At 37.5% G+C, this 18,789-nt stretch overlaps 1 protein-coding gene and 1 pseudogene across 1 annotated transcript in view; one reads left to right on the forward strand and one right to left on the reverse strand.

Annotated features, from left to right (window-relative positions):
- Positions 1-18,789, reverse strand: part of CRPPA (CDP-L-ribitol pyrophosphorylase A) — a 408,855-nt gene that overhangs the window by 340,819 nt on the left and 49,247 nt on the right. The gene's annotated exons all lie outside the window — the stretch shown is intronic.
- LOC112825354 (U4 spliceosomal RNA) lies at positions 7,987-8,114 on the forward strand (annotated as a pseudogene).

Below are 18,789 nucleotides of genomic sequence, written 5' to 3' on the forward strand. Positions count from 1 at the left end.
AGGAGATTTTCTTTATTCACCATCTATAGGCACTTTGGTTGTTTCCATATATTGGCTATTGTAAATAATGCTGCAATGAACACAGGAGTGCAGATATCTTTTTGAAGGTTTTCCTTTGTGTGTGATCAATACCCAGAAGCGGAAGTGCTAAATCATGGTATTTCTTTAATTGAGCAACCTCCATACGGTTTTCCAATGTGGCTGCACCAATTTACATTCCATCAACAGTGCAGGAGGATTCCGTTTTCTCCACATCCTTGCCCACATTTGTTATTTCTTGGCTCTTTGGTACTAGTCATTATGACTGGTGTGAAACGATAGCTCATTGTGGTTCTGATTTGCATTTCCCTGATTAGAGATGTTGAGCATCTTTTCATGTACCTATGGGCCAGCTGCAGGTCTTCTTGGAAAATGTATTCAGATTGCCCATTTTTTAGATACTTTTCTATTGAATTTTAGGGGTCCTTTGTATATTTTTGATATAAATTTTGATATTACCCAGACACATGATTTGTAAATACGTCCTCCCACTCAGTAGGCTGTATTTTGATTTTGTTTTGTCCCCTCAGGGTATAGAAGCTTTTCAGTTTGATGTAGTCTCACTGCTGTGTTTGTTCTTGTTTTGGGGGTCAGATTCAAAAAAATCATTGCCAAGATCAACGTCAAGGAGCCTACTGCCTAGATTGGCTTGTAGTTTTATGGTTTCAGATCCTATGCTCAAGTGTTTAGTCCATTTTGTGTATGGTACAAGATAGTGGTCAAGTTCTCTCCTTATGCATATGGTTGCCTAGTGTCACCAACACCATTTATTGGAAAGACTGTCCTTTTCCCTTATGTGCCTGACTTGTCATAAAGTGACAATATGCATGTTTGTATTTCTGGGTTCTGTTTCATTGATACTATGTGTTTATGCTGATAACATAGTGTTTTAGTTACTATAGCTTGTTAATGTAGTTTGCAATTAAAAGCATAATGACTCCACATTTGTTCTTTCTCAAGACCTCTTTGGCTATTCATGGTCTTTTGTGGTTCTGTACAAATTTTAGGATGATTTTTTCTATTTCTGTGAAAAACACCATTGGAAACTTGATAGGAATTGCACAGAATCTGTAGATTGCTTTCAGTATGGACATTCTAAGTATTGATTCTTCTAATCCATCAGCAGAAAAATCTTTCCATTTATGTTTCAATCTCTTTTCTTATTATCCTAGTTTTCAATATGTAAGTATTTCACCTCATTGGTTAAATTGTTCCTACATATTTTATTCTCTTTGATGCAATTGTTTTTAGTGTGTAGATTTTTCTGTTAGTGTATAGAAACAAGTTTCTGTGTTTTGATTTTATATTATGTAACTATTGAATTTATTCATTCTCATAGTTTTTGGTGGACTCTAAGGTTTATTACCTATACCACATGATCTGCAAATAGTGAGTTATTTTCTTCCTTTCCAGTTGGATGTCACCCCTTTTTTTTTTTGCCTAATTGCTCTGGCTAGAACTTCCAAAACTACATTGCATACAAGTGGGGATAGTGAGCATCCTTGTCTTGTTTCTGATCTTAGAGGAAAGGCTTTCAGCTTTTCATCACTGAGTATGATGGTTTATGTGGGCCTGTCATCTATGACCTTTATTATGTTGAAATACATGTCCTCTATAAGTCCTCCTTTCTTATCAAAAATAGAGGCTGATCATGATTTTTATACTCCATTTTGTTAATGTGATACATCACATGGAGTCATTCACAGATGGTGACCCATTCTTCCATCACTGGAATAAACCCCCCATGACTGTGGTGAATAATCCTTTCGATGTGTTGTTGCATTCAGTTTGCTAATATTTTGTTTAGGACTTTTGCATTATGTCCATCAGAGATACTGGCCTATAATTTTATTTTCTTATGGCATCTTTGTCTGGTTTCCCTGTCAGGGTAATTCTGACTTCATAAATGTGTTTGGAAGATTTCTATTTTTTGGATGACCTTGAGAGGGGTTGATATTCTTTAAAAATACATGCATTCTAGGGGCGCCTGGGTGGCTCAGTCATTGAGCGACTGCCTTTGGCTCAGGTCATGATCCCGGTGTCCTGGGATCCAGCCCCATATTGGGCTCCCTGCTCGGCGGGAAGCCTGCTTCTCCCTCTCCCACTCCCCCTGCTTGTGTTCCCTCTCTTGCAGTATCTCTCTCAGTCAAATAAATAAAATCTTTAAAAAAAATAAAAATTCAAGCATTCTACCAAATATTTAATCTAAAACTGCTTTCAGAATATCATTAGATCCTCAGATTGTATATACTCAAGTAATATTTAATTGAAAAAGACAATACATTTACTTCAATTTGAAGGTATTACACATAAGTGGAAAATTAACTCCTTAGAGGTACTGCTTCACACACTGTGCCTAGTCTTCTCATTTGTAAACTGCATAGAATGCAAACCTACTGAAAATCCTGCACACATGTATACATGCACAAACACAAAAGCCAGGGATTTTATAGTCAGATTAAGCCTAAAATTATGTATTTTTCTAAAAGAATCTCTTCAGTTATTAAAAACAAAGGCCTAAATAAAATTTAATTCCCATTTGGTTACAATCACAAAAAGACATAGAAAGGTCAGGTATCTAGAAACCATGATGTAAGCCACAAGCATAAGGGATACTGCATTAAACTCTGTGGCATTTTCAAACAGATTAGACCAGAAAATGTTCTTCTTGCCTGTTTCAAAGGGTTTCAATAGCTTTCCCTGAATTTACAAACCTAGAAATGGTCCATCCCCAAAAATCAGGAGCTCAAAATTCTATTTCAGTTTCCTGTAGCTTTCTTTCTTCCAAGTGATAAGTTCTATGAAATCATATTATCTTAAAGACAATAAAATGCACTAAATCATTACACATACACACACATTAAAAATTGCCATTTGTCTGGAACTGTGCAAAGCATTAAGAACTAATTCACTGTATTCTTAAAGTTCTATAGCACAAATAAAAATTTAATTTTGTCAATTTATTAACTCATTTATAAAAAGTATGGTTAATGATACAGCTTAGCATAACTAAGTACATTTATATTCTCCAGCAAAGTATGTTAAGATTGCTTTTATCTCAACTTGTCACCACTAATCACCTATGCATATCTTCCCCATAACTTTATTTGAAATATAAAGTTAAAGTAAGTGAATAAAATTGTCCAGAGGTGTACTGGTTTCTTGTGCAGAAATGTACTTATTTCTCAGGGTATTGCTAGCAGAAAATGCTCCTTATGCAATTAAGTTTAGGAAATGCTACCTTAAACTTTAGCAACTTCGTGTCTTTGGTTACTAATATCCATTTTTAAATATTCAAGTGGGTGATATTATGTCTATTACTTCCCAAATATATTTTACCATGAAGCCTTTCCCCAAGAACTTACCTTAAAGAACATTCCATGGAACACAGGTTAGACAATTATGATTTAACCCTTCCAAGTTCAGCATTTTCACTCACTCTTTTTCTACAGAATATACTCAAAGTCCCCACCCCCTTGAATCAGGCAAATCATATGTACTTAATGGTAATTAAAAGGCAAAAGTAAGCACAAATGTACATTTTAGAGAAATATAGTTCCAATTTAAAGGAAAAGACATTTAAACAATGTGTATTTAGTATCAAAATATAGTTAATAAGTAACATGATGGATATGGCAAGTAAATAGTATATGGTCAATAATCAATGTTGGCATATTTGGCTCTTGCATATTTGACTTGACAATCCTAAACTCAGACATCTGAGACAACAGTCACGTAAACAATCAAGTAATACTGTTATTTATTGAGGGCACTAAATCAAGTAAATATAGTTACTTGTTGAGGGCACTGTAATTCTTTTTTCCATAAAAGCAACAAGAACATTGACAGATATTATGAAAATTAACTTTTTCAGAACTCTGGAAATTAATCAAAGCCATGTGACAGTCTATGGAATGTTTGTTCCAGTAGCTAATGCTGAATCTTGGTAAAGAAAAAAAAAAACAGTGAATATTGTGCCATTTTAACTTACCCTGTTCTCCCCAAACCGCCCCCACCCGCCGCCAACAGCCTCTTCTGACCATGACTGCCATCTTGAAAGCCAATACGCTACATCCACAGTGAAAAACAGAAGCGTAGCAGCCACTGGATAAGGCAGAACAAAACTGGAGCTTCTCCAAATTCTAATCCCCAGGTAGCTGCCAGAGTTTTACCCCTTCACCTGTCTACAAGCTACATGCAAAACTTAAGTTCCAAGGTCTGTTTTTATTTGACTTAAGTCAGAGACTTCCAGTGAATGTTTCCCTGGGAATGTACTAAAAAGTATCAACAGTAATTGCTTATTGCAGCAGCTGCCTCATGTGGTAACAACTGAGGCAAACAATAAGCTAACCTGAACCATTAAAAGGAAAAGCTGAAGAATGAGATATCCATACAAGGCTTTGAAAAGCTCAAATGCTATTCCTAGGGATCTAGTAAAGACCATGAGCATGCATAGGGTTGCCCACATGCCAACGAAAGACATGAGAAGGTCCTATGCTCGCTCTTCTGACTGATCTAGTGCTTCACAAGCAGAAAGTGAGAACCAAGCCAGAGCTGTGAACTGCTTCCCTGAGCACAGCCAGTGTGCCCCTACACACACAGACACTAGGCAAAGCAGGAAACATGGTTTGTTCCAGATACTTAAGGAAATCTCTTCTCGTTAAGTGACCAGTGAACTATCCTAGCAGAGACTTCTCTACTATGTCATATGTAGCCAGTGAAGAATATACATACTACATAATTCAGGTTAAGTCATTTAACAAATCAATAGTAGAAACAAGTATTTTCAACAGCAAACTCTAGGGGGATGGGTTCTGATTTCCAAAATTGCCATATTATTAAAAATGGCCAGTTTTCAACAAAAATTAGCAGATATGCCAAGAAACAAGAGCATACGTAAAGAAAAAAAATCATACAACTGTCCTGAGAAAGACTAGACTTCTGACTTACTAGATAAAGACTCAAGTTATTTTAAACATGTTTCATGAACCAAAGGAAACCATGTCTGATGAACTCCCTTAAGGAGTGGCAAAACATATTCTAAGCACTAAAAGAAAAAAGACTGTCAACCAAGAATTTTATATCCAACAAAATAATCCTTCATAAATGAAGTACAACATTCCATGTAAGCAAACAGCAATAGAATGTTTTACCAGCCAGCATGGTCCAGAAGAAACACCAAAGGAAGTCTTCAAGGCTAAAGTGAAGTAACAGACAGCAACCAGTAAAAGTAACTACATACAGAACTTAATACAACAAACAACTACATTGTACCATTTTATCTGATTTAGGAAGAGCAGTAATTATCAATGAGTATTGAAGGGTATACAGTGTATGAAGATGTCATTTGTATGACAATATAGCACAAAAGAGTACAGAGAACCCAGTATTGCTGAAACTTTTGTTGTTAAAGGAAAATATAGGAGATACCCACACATTTGTAGGCAGCACTCAACTCTCATGGTCACGACCAGTATGGGAACTATAATGTCATTCTCAGCCCTTTGAGATTTATAAAGCATGTGGAATTAGCCCATTTTATATATCAGAAATCTACTTTCTAATAGTATAAGCAATCTGCTTCTGGAGACAGCATTTACTTAGGTTATTTCCTTACAGAACCCTAAACATTTCCTTGAATCCTCTGCATCAAGATACAAAGGTTTTGTTAAAGTGTTGCTAAATTCACTTCCCTCTAAAAATGCTTCTTCAAAATCCATTGTACAATTTAAGTGTTCTAATGTGTTGTTTAATAAACGCTTGTAGTAAACTACCATACCAACATGAGACAGAGTAATACTTTATTTCAACTAAAAAGAAACTTGTTCTATCCAATTTTATTGGATAAATATCCAATTTTATTCTTCTTACTCTTTTGTGCCAGTCTCCACCTACTGATAGGAATGCTATCAGCTACAAATATCCATGGGCACTCACATGGACCCCAGGAAGCCTCCCACAGGCATCTCCTATCTCCAAATCAATGTTATGACCAGACCAACCCTGGCAATTCTTAGTAGGATTCCAAGACACCCTTCAGCAACAGCCATCAGGAAACTTGGGGCGGGGCGGGGGGGAGGAGGAGATAAAACTTCATCACTTACAAGACTTGGAAATGATACAGCACACCCAGGGCTACATAGCAAGGTCACAGGTAGAAAGCACGCACGCAGAGGTCAATGTTTCTGATGCTTTGGGGTCAAGTATGGGAGCCTAAGGTTTTGGAGGCTCACTATTCATTGGTGAATTTGAAATGTAAAAGGAAGAATTTAAAGCACAGGAAGTAAAAAGTGGCCCTAACGGTCGGTTATCAAAACCAACCAAGGTCTCTGAAGCAAACACAATGAACAAGACAAAGTCCCTCATTTTCAGGGAATAAAGGTAACAAACAAGTACACAAACCAAATTATTACAGATCAAATAAGTACTACAAAGGAAATTAAAAAGGGAATCAGAAAATAAGGAGAAAACACAGGAAGGCTTCATAAGGAGTTGACTTTTAAGCTGTGATCTAAAGGATGAAATTAGGCCAGAGTATAAGAAAAAGCACTTGTGTCAGCAGAAAAAAAGATATGTGATTAGTCAGACTTGTAAAGCTACTAATACCACAAGAATGTTACAGGTTCAGTACCTATTTTGTTCAAGCCAAAAAGTTCATGGTAAGAAGAAAAAGTAAAGAAGTTAAAAATAACTTTTAAAAGAAAAGCAGAAGCAACATCTAGTATTTGTTGACTAATGAAGATGTAAGTAGTGGTCTTAATTTTTTCATGTCCTTGTAGTAGAATGATATACACATGCCTTTGCAACCATCTCAAGTGTGAAGTGTACCTGCCCACTGCACTCATGTGGGGACTGGTCACATGGCTTCCCTTGTCCAATGAGATGGGAGTGGAAGTGGCACTGTGATAGATGCATGCCTATTGCTTTTGAAGAATCACATCTTTCCACTTCTCTTCTAATTTCTGCCATTGCTCTAAGAAGTTCTCCAAGGTAGCTGCTGCCCCTTCAGCCTGGACTCAAGAAACACACATAGAGCAAACCTGAGCACAGCCCTCAAGCAGGGAACCACATATGAAACACCAGACATAACAACAACCCAGTCAAGCCCAGCCTAGATCAACCAACACCCAGCCAATCTGCAGACAGGCAAGCAAAAATAATTGATTGTTGTTTCATGCTAGGAGTCTTGGGAATCTCTGCACCTCACAACAGCAGACAATCACTTCTAGTATGAAGTACTGTACTAGAAAATTTCACATGGGTTAGCTCATCCCAAGTTCCCTTTGAGATAGGGCTTCAAGTAGTATCTATTTAATCATTAAGAAAATGAGGTAAGGAAACAGATTGGCAGAGTAAGAACTAATATTCAAATCCCAACAGCATAATTTCAAAGTTTGTGGATTTTTTTTTACTGTGATAGTCCCCCTTCTCATAGTTGGCTTCAGTGTGTTAACAACAGCATTAACAAATATACCCTTATCCTGTTTCTAGTCTAGCATTTACGATGTCAATTTCAGAAGAGAAACTGAGAACTTAATTGGGGTCTCCTGATTTGTTTTTCTTCCTGCTCTGTCAGGATTTACTTTACCTGGGCGCAAACTAAACAGAGTACTACCAAACCTTAATACCACTTTAAATGATATCACTGTTTTATCTTCCAGAAAATAGAGTCAAGACACAAGCAGCTGCACGAGGCGGGGGTGGGGGTGAGGGGGGGTAACATAATTACACTGTTTATCATTTACATTGGATGAGAATAAATTTTTTTAGTAAATTAAACATTTACAATGTCTTACAGAAAATAAGAGGACATTTTAATTATACAATTTGATAGTTACAAATCCTCTTGAAAAATTATGCAAGGAAAGATGTTCCTTTTAGAACTAAAAGTTAATAATTTCACCTGAATGAATAAACATGGTGACTATAAAAAGTAAAATTTACTGAAGCTTTGCGCAGTGGCAGTATCGTAGCCAATGAGGTTTATCTGAGGCGCAATTATTGCTAATTGAAAAGTAAAATTTACTGAACTGTATATTGAGTGCTACATTTTGATTTTTTTCACATAATATTATACTACTTTATAGACCACCAGGACATGATGTGACATGATTTGGAGTAGGGTTGAAAACAAAGGGCATTTATGCATTCCAAAATCCATCAAAATCAGGTATGCAGTAAGTAGACTAGCCTACTTCTAATGAAAGGGAAAAATATATAACTTCCTTATACTCTTAATACCATTTAATATTTTGTGGTAAGGAACACACAGACTGCACCAATGGTGTAACCTATCTTCATCAGATTAAGGAAGGCTTTGGACATTTTTTAACTTATAAAGAAACTTCTGATTACCTTAAGGAAAAAGAAAAGCATCTTAGACGTTTTAGTTATTCTAAGATGACCAAAGCATCTTAGAAGTTTTAGTTATTCTCAGAATTAGATAATAAAACATTTATTCCTTGCATTTTTCTCATTACCCTGCAGACTACTATGGTTAAGAAAAAGGTGTGTTCCCAAGAAAGGAATTTAGTATTAAACACAAATAGGGTGTTTCCTGAACCTCCTTCACTGAACTCTATCAGAAAATAATGGAGTTAGTCATCCTATTTTCTTCCATTTCAAAGCCACTTATTCCCCTAAGGCATGCGTATTTAAAGCATACTCAACATCAGAACTAACCCACTAAGTTAAACCAAAAAGATGAAAACCAGAGATAAAAAGACAGACAATATGCTAATAAAAACCGAACTGCTGAATATACTTCCAGCTAACTTGCTAAGGAAATACTCCAGTCTTTTCATTCTGTGTTGCTAATCTTATTGAAAACATATTTGTATAAGTAATTATACTTTTTATAAGTAGGATGTATTAGAATAAAGCATGACATTGTTGTAATTATCAATTTCAGGAAACGTAACCAGTATTGTAGTGATGCCACAATTTGGATCTTGGGTTTGCCATTTAACATATTTCGACCCTGTGCAAGTACCTTAATTAGAAAATAGGACTATATCACATACTATTTATTCTGCCTTCCATAAAGTGTGTACTCTGTGAACTAGCAGTTTCCCTTTCCTTCTGTATGAATGGGCAATGCCATGTTAATTTAACCAATTAAGTGTATTGTAGGGTGAGGCAGAAGAGGACATTTTCAGTCAGTTTCAAGTGACTGTCTCTAACTATCTTAAAAACACATGTACACTTCTCCTTGGTCAATCCCCACTCTATACAAACTCCCAACTAATCGAGCAGTAAAGAACAAATGAAAATGCATGCTGCAGAAAAACAGAAGCTTAGACACAACAGACACCCAAATGAGAACTGCAATCCAAAGAAAAGGGCAAGTGGCTCTAAATCAAGCAACAGGGATTTACTTCTTTTGTTCAATTAATAATGCATTTTAATATTTAATTGCTGTTTTAAGAAATCTAACATTGAATAGAAATATGTGGCTAAATCTGTTTTAATTCTGTAAGCTAAAATATCAGTTATTACTAGAGCTTTATTAACAAGACCAGTATTTCTGTCACTGGAATAAATCTTTTTGAAATTAATGGTCTCAATAAAGTGGGAAATCTATTTTAAAGCAACGGTTTATTCTCTAACAATTTGGAATATCCTTGTCATGATTCACCTGGCAAATGTCTCTACTACTATGACTTCTCATATACTTTGCATCATTCCATCAGTTCAGTGTGTTTGGGCTGTATTAATACTTTATACTAGCTTAGGCTTATGTCACCAACCAAATGACCACTGGGTATCTTTTCGATCTCTACTCAGTTTTTCTTAATAGATAATCATTGCCATCCCCAGTCCTTTAACAGTTTCTGAACTGTAAAATCAGAGCCAAAAAAAAAAAAAAATTTAGACATCTAGTCCAAATCCTTAATATTTGAATTATTAGGCCCAGAAAAACTAAAAACTATGCCCGTTATTATTCAAGGACATAGAAACAGAAGTAGGGCATTTTCGACTCCCAATGTCATCATTGTTTCTGACTCCTTCCATCACTGGGCAAATAGGCTTGAATAAGAAAGGTGTATTAGGATGCCAGAGTGGCAGGGCAGGCAAGCCCAGCAAAGAGAATACCCACTGGAAGAGTGGCTTGAGTAGGTACCTGGCTCGAGGTCCAAGTTCATTTAGTGGTACAGTACAAAGATTTGTGTTCACTGATGTCAAGGCACTACTACTGCCTCTGTATGATTATATTACATAATACATAGTCTCAGATCAAAATTTCTGACCCCAGTTACAATGGCTGGCTCAACAACTTCTATACCTTTATCTATTTTCAATATTAAAATATAACTGCAACCAGAAAAAAAGTTTCACAGAAAAAACTTCACATTACTTCCAAATCTATCTCAAAATTATGGAACAAAGAAAAAAAGCTTATGTAATTAACCACATCTACATGTGAACTTTAGGGACTGAAGCAATCAAACCAACGAACAATGGAACTGCACATAATACATAGCTTTCATTAACTGTATATTACTTTTAGACGTTTACTTCTCAACCCAGCCCAGACTATATTTTCCCCTTTCATGGACAAGAATACAAAGACTCCAAAGAGTATAGCAACTGACTAGACAACGCATAAGTTGTTAAAACCAGCAGAAAGTCCACTGTCTTCCCCATTTCTTATTCTTAGAACAGGATGATTGTGATAGATTAACACCACAAATTCTTAGGGGAGGGAGGTCTGTTTTGCCTCTCCTTAAATATATTGGCTGGCTTCTAACTGCTCTGAGTTACAGAGTAAAATAGAAGTACTAGGTTCCAGGTATGTACCCAGGCCATAACAAGACTGGCAGCTTTCACCCCAGTATCATAGAAGACAATCTATTCTCAAGCTCACTGTTGACCACAGCCAATAGATTTCAATCTAATTTTATCCTGGATGTTTTTCAGTCCTCAGTTTTCCCTGTATTCTTTTTTACATTTTCTCTATTTGTCTTGAAATTCATCAGATCTCATGCATTATGTCAAGGTAGATTCTTGTAGATTCAACATTTTTTTTTCAACATTATTTTGAAATCCTATACTACTGTTTCCAACATGTCGGTCTTTTCCTAATTGACTGATTCTCTTAATTTAATCACCTTTACTTTTTTTTTTTTTCTGAACAGAGTAATTTTGAACTATAGAGTGGGCACTGTAGACATGTGTTACAGACTGTAGATTGTTTCCTCTTCCTCTGAAGGGTGGTGATTGTTGCCTGGTAAGCAGTCTCTACTCCTAAGATGTGGTCCCTCTGGAGTATTAATAAAAATCCAAAGGTATTCACTAACTCTCTTTAACATGACAGGACTGCAAGCTCCAACTCTGTCTCCTCTGGGGTGAGCACCTGCCTAAGTGTCTGGTCATCTTTCAGTCTTCCAGTTCATTTCCCCCCCCCCAGGTCCCTTGGAATACTGTCCCATGTATGCAGAGTTCTGGAGTCAGCAAAGGCTTTAAGCTGTTATATGCACATATGGTCCCGCCCCCTCCTCTGTGTCCATTCTAAATTTCCTCAATTCCCAAATGCCCTGGGAGCCCCATGTTCAAGCTCTAGCTTCTCAGGACAAAAGTTTTAGCTTTCTTCCTTGATACTACAGGGATGGAGAAGTTGCCGCAGGGACAACAACAAAAACTGTATTGTTCATTCTTCAATAAGGACTTGTACACTACACATAACTTGAACAGGAAAGGTTTAATATAAACTATTATTAACTGTATATGATAGTTTACTAACAATTAATAAAACTCTTTTAAAAATCTGAGGAAATAAACCCAAGGAAGGAACAAACATAGAAAGGGGCCCCCACTCTCCAAGGCTGAAATTCAAACTCATTTAAAAACATCTGGCTGCAGCCCACTGGATGGTCAAGAAGTTTAGCAACCTGACCTGGGCCAGAGATGGTGCACCATCAGCAAGCGAAGGCTGGGATGTCAGAAAACATGGGCTAAAACTAGATGGCCAGGGACCTAAGGCTGATCAACAGGGTACTGCACATGGGGACCACCAAGCTGGAGTCTACTGCTGGGCCAGGGAAGTAAGGCTGGCAGGCACAAAACCACACACTGGGACTGGACAAAAGGAAAACCTCCACTAGGGTGTCAGCAAACAAGAGCTGGCAGGCATGGAATGGAGGGCCACAACTACCATCAGAAACTTGCTAGAGAATCAATACCACTCAATGCTGCACACAAGCATGCTAATGGCAGCTGTGGAACCAGCAGGAATGCAAGCATACCAGAACCAGGAAGAGAAACGCCTTCCCCCCCAGTGTCCCTTCAGCACCGTCCACTGAGGAAACTAAAATGTTCTTGGCAAAGAAGGACGTCCATGGGACATAGCAAGACAGTAAAAAGTAGATTTAGAGAGGGCAGACAATAAATTAAGTGGTACCGTATGTAAATGAGGATCTTACCCACGGTTGATTCCCTTCAAGGGCTGAATCTCTTTCATTTCCTGCCTACTTTTAGTAGCTAATGACTGCCTTCATACAATGGTATCTATCATACGGGTACACATAACAAATATATCATTTCTCTTTGTGTCTCTTATTACATATAGGTAGCATAGCTTTTATTTTTTTTTATGTACGTGAGAGTTGGCCATTTGAACTATTCTGGCATTAATATAAGTCAAAAGCTCTGGATAATGATATGATGTTGAATCTAAAGAATACTTTGAGGGCGCCTGGGTGGCTCAGATGGTTAAGCGTCTGCCTTCGGCTCAGGTCATGATCCCAGGGTCCTGGGATCGAGTCCCGCATCAGGCTCCCTGCTCCTTGGGAGCCTGCTTCTCCCTCTGCCTCTCTCTGTCTCTCATGAATAAATAAAATCTTTAAAAAAAAAATAAAGAATACTTTGAGCAGAGAAATACCACTCTTTTAATGTTTCAGACTACTGTGAGGTTTATGAAACGTATGGCCATTTTGGCATTCAATGGTACACGTTAAGTTTCACTAACAAACCCTTACCCAAGATATTCTCAGGGAAAAAATGATTTCTACTATTCAAAAAAAAAAAAAACCCACAAAAAACAAAAACCTGAGTTCACTCAAACACATGAAATGGCCTCCTCAAATTGGCCAGATAATGCCAAAGTCACATTCTTAGCTCATAATTTGAAATACTCTCAAGATGTTAAAGTCCAAAAAACTCATGTCCATAAAATGAAACTTCAAAATCATGTGTCACTATTTTTATGTGTTAAAATCTATAAAGTTTAAGTACATGTTAAACGACATGTAGTTCGAAGGGACGGATTACACAAAACTCACTCGGATTGGGAGTATTCTCTATAACAAAGGTTGTTCCTAAATGCCAACTTCAATATTACATAGTTAGTAATCTTTTTTATGTCGTTATATAGGACTTCAAAGTTCTAGCAGCAGACTAATAAACCACAACCCTGTGGGAACCACTTGAAAGCAAAACTTTCCTTCTAGTTCTTGTGGCAATAATTTGTGAAACAATAAGAAAGCTGTATTACAAAATCAAGTAACTCTGGCACAAACACCACAGAATATTTTTATAAAAGGCTTGTGTGTCTTCTAAAAATGTATTCCTATGTCAACAAGGTAAGAAAATTTAGCAGTGCTCACCACTAAGAGTTGGCTGTACCTCAGAGAGGCAGATAAAGTGTGGACACAACTCCACATTTGAATTAGAGGATTTATGAGTCTGGTGAGCAGGGGTACTGTAAGTGATCTAATCCCTTGTCACATAGGAATCAGACCTTACACAGCCGTCAGAATTGCTGTGGAAGGCACAGACTAAAGGACAGGGAGAAGGAAAAGAGTCATCATCATCAAGTAGTCAATCTGACAAGCCAAACCTCCCTGGACACCAAAGGGGGACTTTGAGGAGAAGTCATGGAGAGGTCTGTGAACAACAGGTGCTCAAGTGTAGCTACCACCTCAGTGAATCTGCTGAACCAAGACTGATGATGGTCAACAGCACTCATGGCTAGCCATCATGAGGAGGAGCTAGATGGTGGAATGAGATGGGAAGGACAGTTTGGAACCCACCAGATACAATTTGTCTGTCAGTCACGTAGTCTGACAGCACAAAGACCTTACAAGGCATATATGAGCCTACCTAGAAGAATTGGTAGAAGAAAAAAATAGAAGTGGGAAGGAGAGAAATAAATCATGAGAAATTAAACAAATGGGGAGAAGCAGAACTTTGGAAAGTGTTTGGTAACTCTCCCGAACAGCAGGATTGTGGATGTACTTTAACTTGAGCACTACAAATACTGCACAGATCATGGTTTTACTAGTAATGGAGAGGTGCAACTTGCTACTGTGGTTTACAGTGAACACTCATGAGGCAAACTGATGGTCAGCAGCTATCCTCAGGGAACAAGTCAGCTCCTTCCAACTCCGCAAGCTTCATCTTTAGATCCTTTCCTTCCAACTCACTTTTCTTCCTACTTTCTTTTGTCTTTCACACACTCTTCCCCTTTAGGATCTTTTAATTTCTATCTCTTCCTCAGTTTTCCATTTGTTAATCAATTTATGCCCTTCTCTTATCCCTTCCCTACTTTTCCTTTCATTTTTTTAAAGATTTTATTTATTTGAGAGAGAGAATGGAGAGAGAGCACATGAGAGGGGGAAGGGTCAAAGGGAGAAGCAGACTCCCTGCCAAGCAGGGAGCCTGATGTGGGACTCGATCCTGGGACTCCGGGATCATGACCTGAGCCGGAGGCAGTCGCTTAACCAACTGAGCCACCCAGGTGCCCCTACTTTTCCTTTCAAAACCCCTTATAACGTGAGGTTTCTTTGGAGACTCTTCATTCTGAGGCTCTCCCTGACCACCTCTTAATTCAATCCAGGCCCAAGTCAACATCCATCAAGGCCCCCCCCTCCACTCCTTTAGCACACTAGAGATAAGGGATAACAAATGGGCAACTCTAAAAATAACAGTAAAACTTCTGAAAATTCCAGTGCTTGTGGATATGAAGAAAAGACACTTTTTTTTTTTTTAAGATTTTCTTTATTTGACAGACAGAGACACAGTGAGAGAGGTAACACAAGGAGGGGGAGCGGCAGACAGAGGGAGAAGCAGGCTCCCCGCCGAGCAGGGAGCCCGATGTGGGGCTCGATCCCAGGACCCTGGGATCATGACCTGAGCCGAAGGCAGATGCTTAATGAATGAGCCATCCAGGTGCCCAAGAAAAGACACTCTTAATACAATTCTGTATTTGATTTTTTCCTTAAAGGCATTTTTACCCTTTCACAATAAACAAGCACTTTTCAATATAATACAGCTTTTCAATCTCCATTATAAGAATATTTGAATATTAACTGTCTCCACAGTGAAATCTATGATGCAAAACAAAAAGTACATATTACCACCGAGAACACCTGTCACTGGTTGAGTCCTCTGTGTACTTTATGTATGTACGTATTCATGAAAATAAATTACCTTCTAAAATTCTCTCAAAATAAAATAAAATTCTCTGAAAACATAAAAGCTGGACTGTTAGGAATAAGGCCAGGTCTGTAAAGAGATTTTAAAATGTAGTTTGTGTATCATTTCAGAATATGATCTACACCAATTCTCAAGAAATGGATTTATGCAGTTTGAAAAGCTCCTTAGTAGGAAAATCTATTTCATAAAGCTACAGAAAAATATTTCCTATTACCTAGTAAGAATTCTCTGGACCAATCTGAAATTTTCATCATATTCCTAGAGACAGCATCATTTACTACTGAATTTCTTTGTTCAAGTTACCAGTTTTTTTTCCTTTAGCAACTTCCTAATTTGTTATTAAATACTCCTAAGAAACAGATTTTAGGAACCTAAGAACCAAAGAGTAAACACCTAGTTACGTGGAAAAGTAAAAATCAAATATACAAATATTTATCTTAACTCTCTCACACTTCTCACTTAATGAGCTATAAGTTATTATCAATCCAGACACACACATTTCAGTATTCATATGTACAACTAGTTTTTTAATTTTACATACTGACAGGCACCTACATTTAGACATAAGTATAAATATGTACCATATGTAGTCAATACAACTTTATACCCTATCCCATCAACATCCAATCATGAGCATTTTCATGCTCCACTGTAGCTTCCAAAAATACAACTTTAGGTGATCTTTAAAGTTCTTAACAAATGTCTGCTATTTGATTTCTAGAAACACAGCATGAGAAGCTCATATTTACAAAAATGCTGCCAATCACCAACTTTAGACAAATATTCACCCACATTTCCCATATTTTCAGATGAATTTCTTAAAGGTTTCAGGAAGCATTTATAAATATACAAATACGTACATGTATATTATCCCCATTCTCAACTCATTTACATTAGTATCAACATACCTAGCATTAGGTATCTACATATACATAAGTATGTGTATGAAATTCTTTCATTGGACAGTATTAAGAACCTAGTGCAAGCCATGAAGTCTTCCAGGTGCTACAAGACAAAGACCCTGAACTCATGGAACTGACATACCATCATCAGGAAGCCACAAGTACTTAGCAAAAATACAATTACGTAAAATAGTGGTATCTGATAAGGAAAACTGAAACAGAATCGAGGGACATGATAGAGAAGGTTATTTTACTTAAGATTATCAGTGAAGGCTTCTTAGGAGGTGACATTTGCACAGGGACGTAAATCAACAGTGGGAACATTGTTCATACCTAGACAAAGTGGCCTCGAAGAACCAGTACATAGGCTTTTTTTGTATATTTATATGCACACACACTCTTGGATATCCTTTTCGTTCAAAAAATACTTACTTGGGACTAATATACCAGGCAGGTTGCTATTAACTCAGTAGCTTCCCAGGACTCAGTCTAGCAGGGGAGTTAGACATTTTATACACCAATTCCAAGGTAATTTTTCCATTTTAATTTTGGTGCTGGGCAGGAAAAAAACAAACAGAATAGGGCACTAGGAAACCTGTAGGGAGTTGGCCGAATCTAGTTGTGGGTAGGGGAATGGAGGGGGACAGGAAAGGATTGCCTAAGTGGTAATTTAGGCATTATCTAAAGGATATGTAGCAAGGTAGGAGAAAGTCAAGTTCCAGAAAGGAGGAAACTCAAATGAGAGGATGAAGGAAAGCAGACAGCAGAAATAGTGGGGGGAGTAACAGGCCAGCAGGTAGACATACACAATGTCATCTGGACACCTATGACCTCTCAGTGTTATTTAATTAAGAAAGTCATCTATAACCTCAACCTTCCTATCTTCCATTTTTTTTCATATCCTATTAAGAGATTTTCTTCTACATATTTGAATTTTTTATGATCTTAATAACAGCCCAATTTTTGCTCAACTCCCCATAAATGGGTAATACTATGCATTCTCTACAGGAGTTCCACACAGACAAATTAGACCCTGGATAATAAAGGTCTTCTATTTTGTTTTTAAGCCAAGTTTTTAGTCATTATTACAGAAATGCCCATAAATAGCCCTGGAAGACAGATTTTTTTTCCTTTGGGCTTTTTGTATTTTAGGCTAAATAGAAGAGAGTAAGAGCAAGTAATTACCATTCCCAACCTTCTCTTTCCTCAAGCCTTCACATCTCACCCACCTCCCTACCAGCTGATGATTCACTCCCTGTATCAGTAAGACAATAAAAAACAAAGAGTAGACAAACTTCACAGCCTCTCACCAAATCTATTTACAACCTTACACACATACTTAACTATTCCTTCCTATCTGTGTGGATGACTTATCCATTATCCTGTTCAAAAATCAATTCCAAAACCATTAATACTCTATACCCTATCACTTCTTAATATGGCATCACTTTTTGCTCCCCTCTACTAAATCATTCCATCAGAATATCAGTATGTTACATCATCCATTTTAATTAAGCTATCACCTCCTTCAGCCACCCCATCTGTTTCTCTGCTCAATATTCATGGAAGCTTCTCCAAAGGGAGGCCCTCCTTTTCTTTAGTAAATCAAATCCACACAGGTTTCCATATTGACCATGGTCCCCCAACAGTGGTCAGCTCACATTTCCAAGGCTTATGATCATTTCTATTTTTTAAACCAATATGCAGCAATTACTACAAATGCTCAATTTTGAAACATGTTTTTCACTAGGTTTCTGTTACATTACCCTATGGCCAACCTCTCTTGTATCCTCTTAGCTAATTCCTCCTTATCTCCTGTGGTAGAGTAAGGCCCCTCCAAGATGTCGGTGTCCTCTTTCCCAAAATCTGAGTACATTAACTGTTATGTCAAAGGGCCTTTGCAGGTATGATCCAATTAATGTTTGTGAGATGGGGAGACGGTCATGAATTACACTGGTGGGCCTGACACTGAGAGTCTTTTAAGAGGAAGGCAGAAAGATCAGACTCTCCCCCATTAGAATGCAATCCTCCCAGAGGGAATCAAACAGGACAGCAACATAGACTCCTGAATTTCCCTCCTCCCACAGATGTACCAAATGTACAGCCACACCAGAAGCAATTTAATTTGAAAACTATCTAGAACCCAGCTAAGTGACTTCTACACACTTGCCAAGTGAGAAAAATGCCTACATCAAACCAGTCAGAGAAGTTGGAAACTAATCCTAAACTACTGTCAAACCAGCACAGCATCATACAATCAGGAGGACACTCCCAACTCACAACTTCTCCCTAATGATCAAAGAGTTTGTATCACAAATCTTTAAGACCCCCATGTGACATACAGGATCCTGAGACATCAAACTCTGAACATCTATTAAGCTTGTGGTCACAAGGCCCAGAACACTACATTACA

Source organism: Callorhinus ursinus, unplaced genomic scaffold (assembly GCF_003265705.2).
Source record: "Callorhinus ursinus isolate GAN/ISIS: 27379988/994484 unplaced genomic scaffold, GSC_fseal_2.0 scaffold12, whole genome shotgun sequence".
NCBI classification, from domain to species: Eukaryota; Metazoa; Chordata; class Mammalia; order Carnivora; family Otariidae; genus Callorhinus; species Callorhinus ursinus.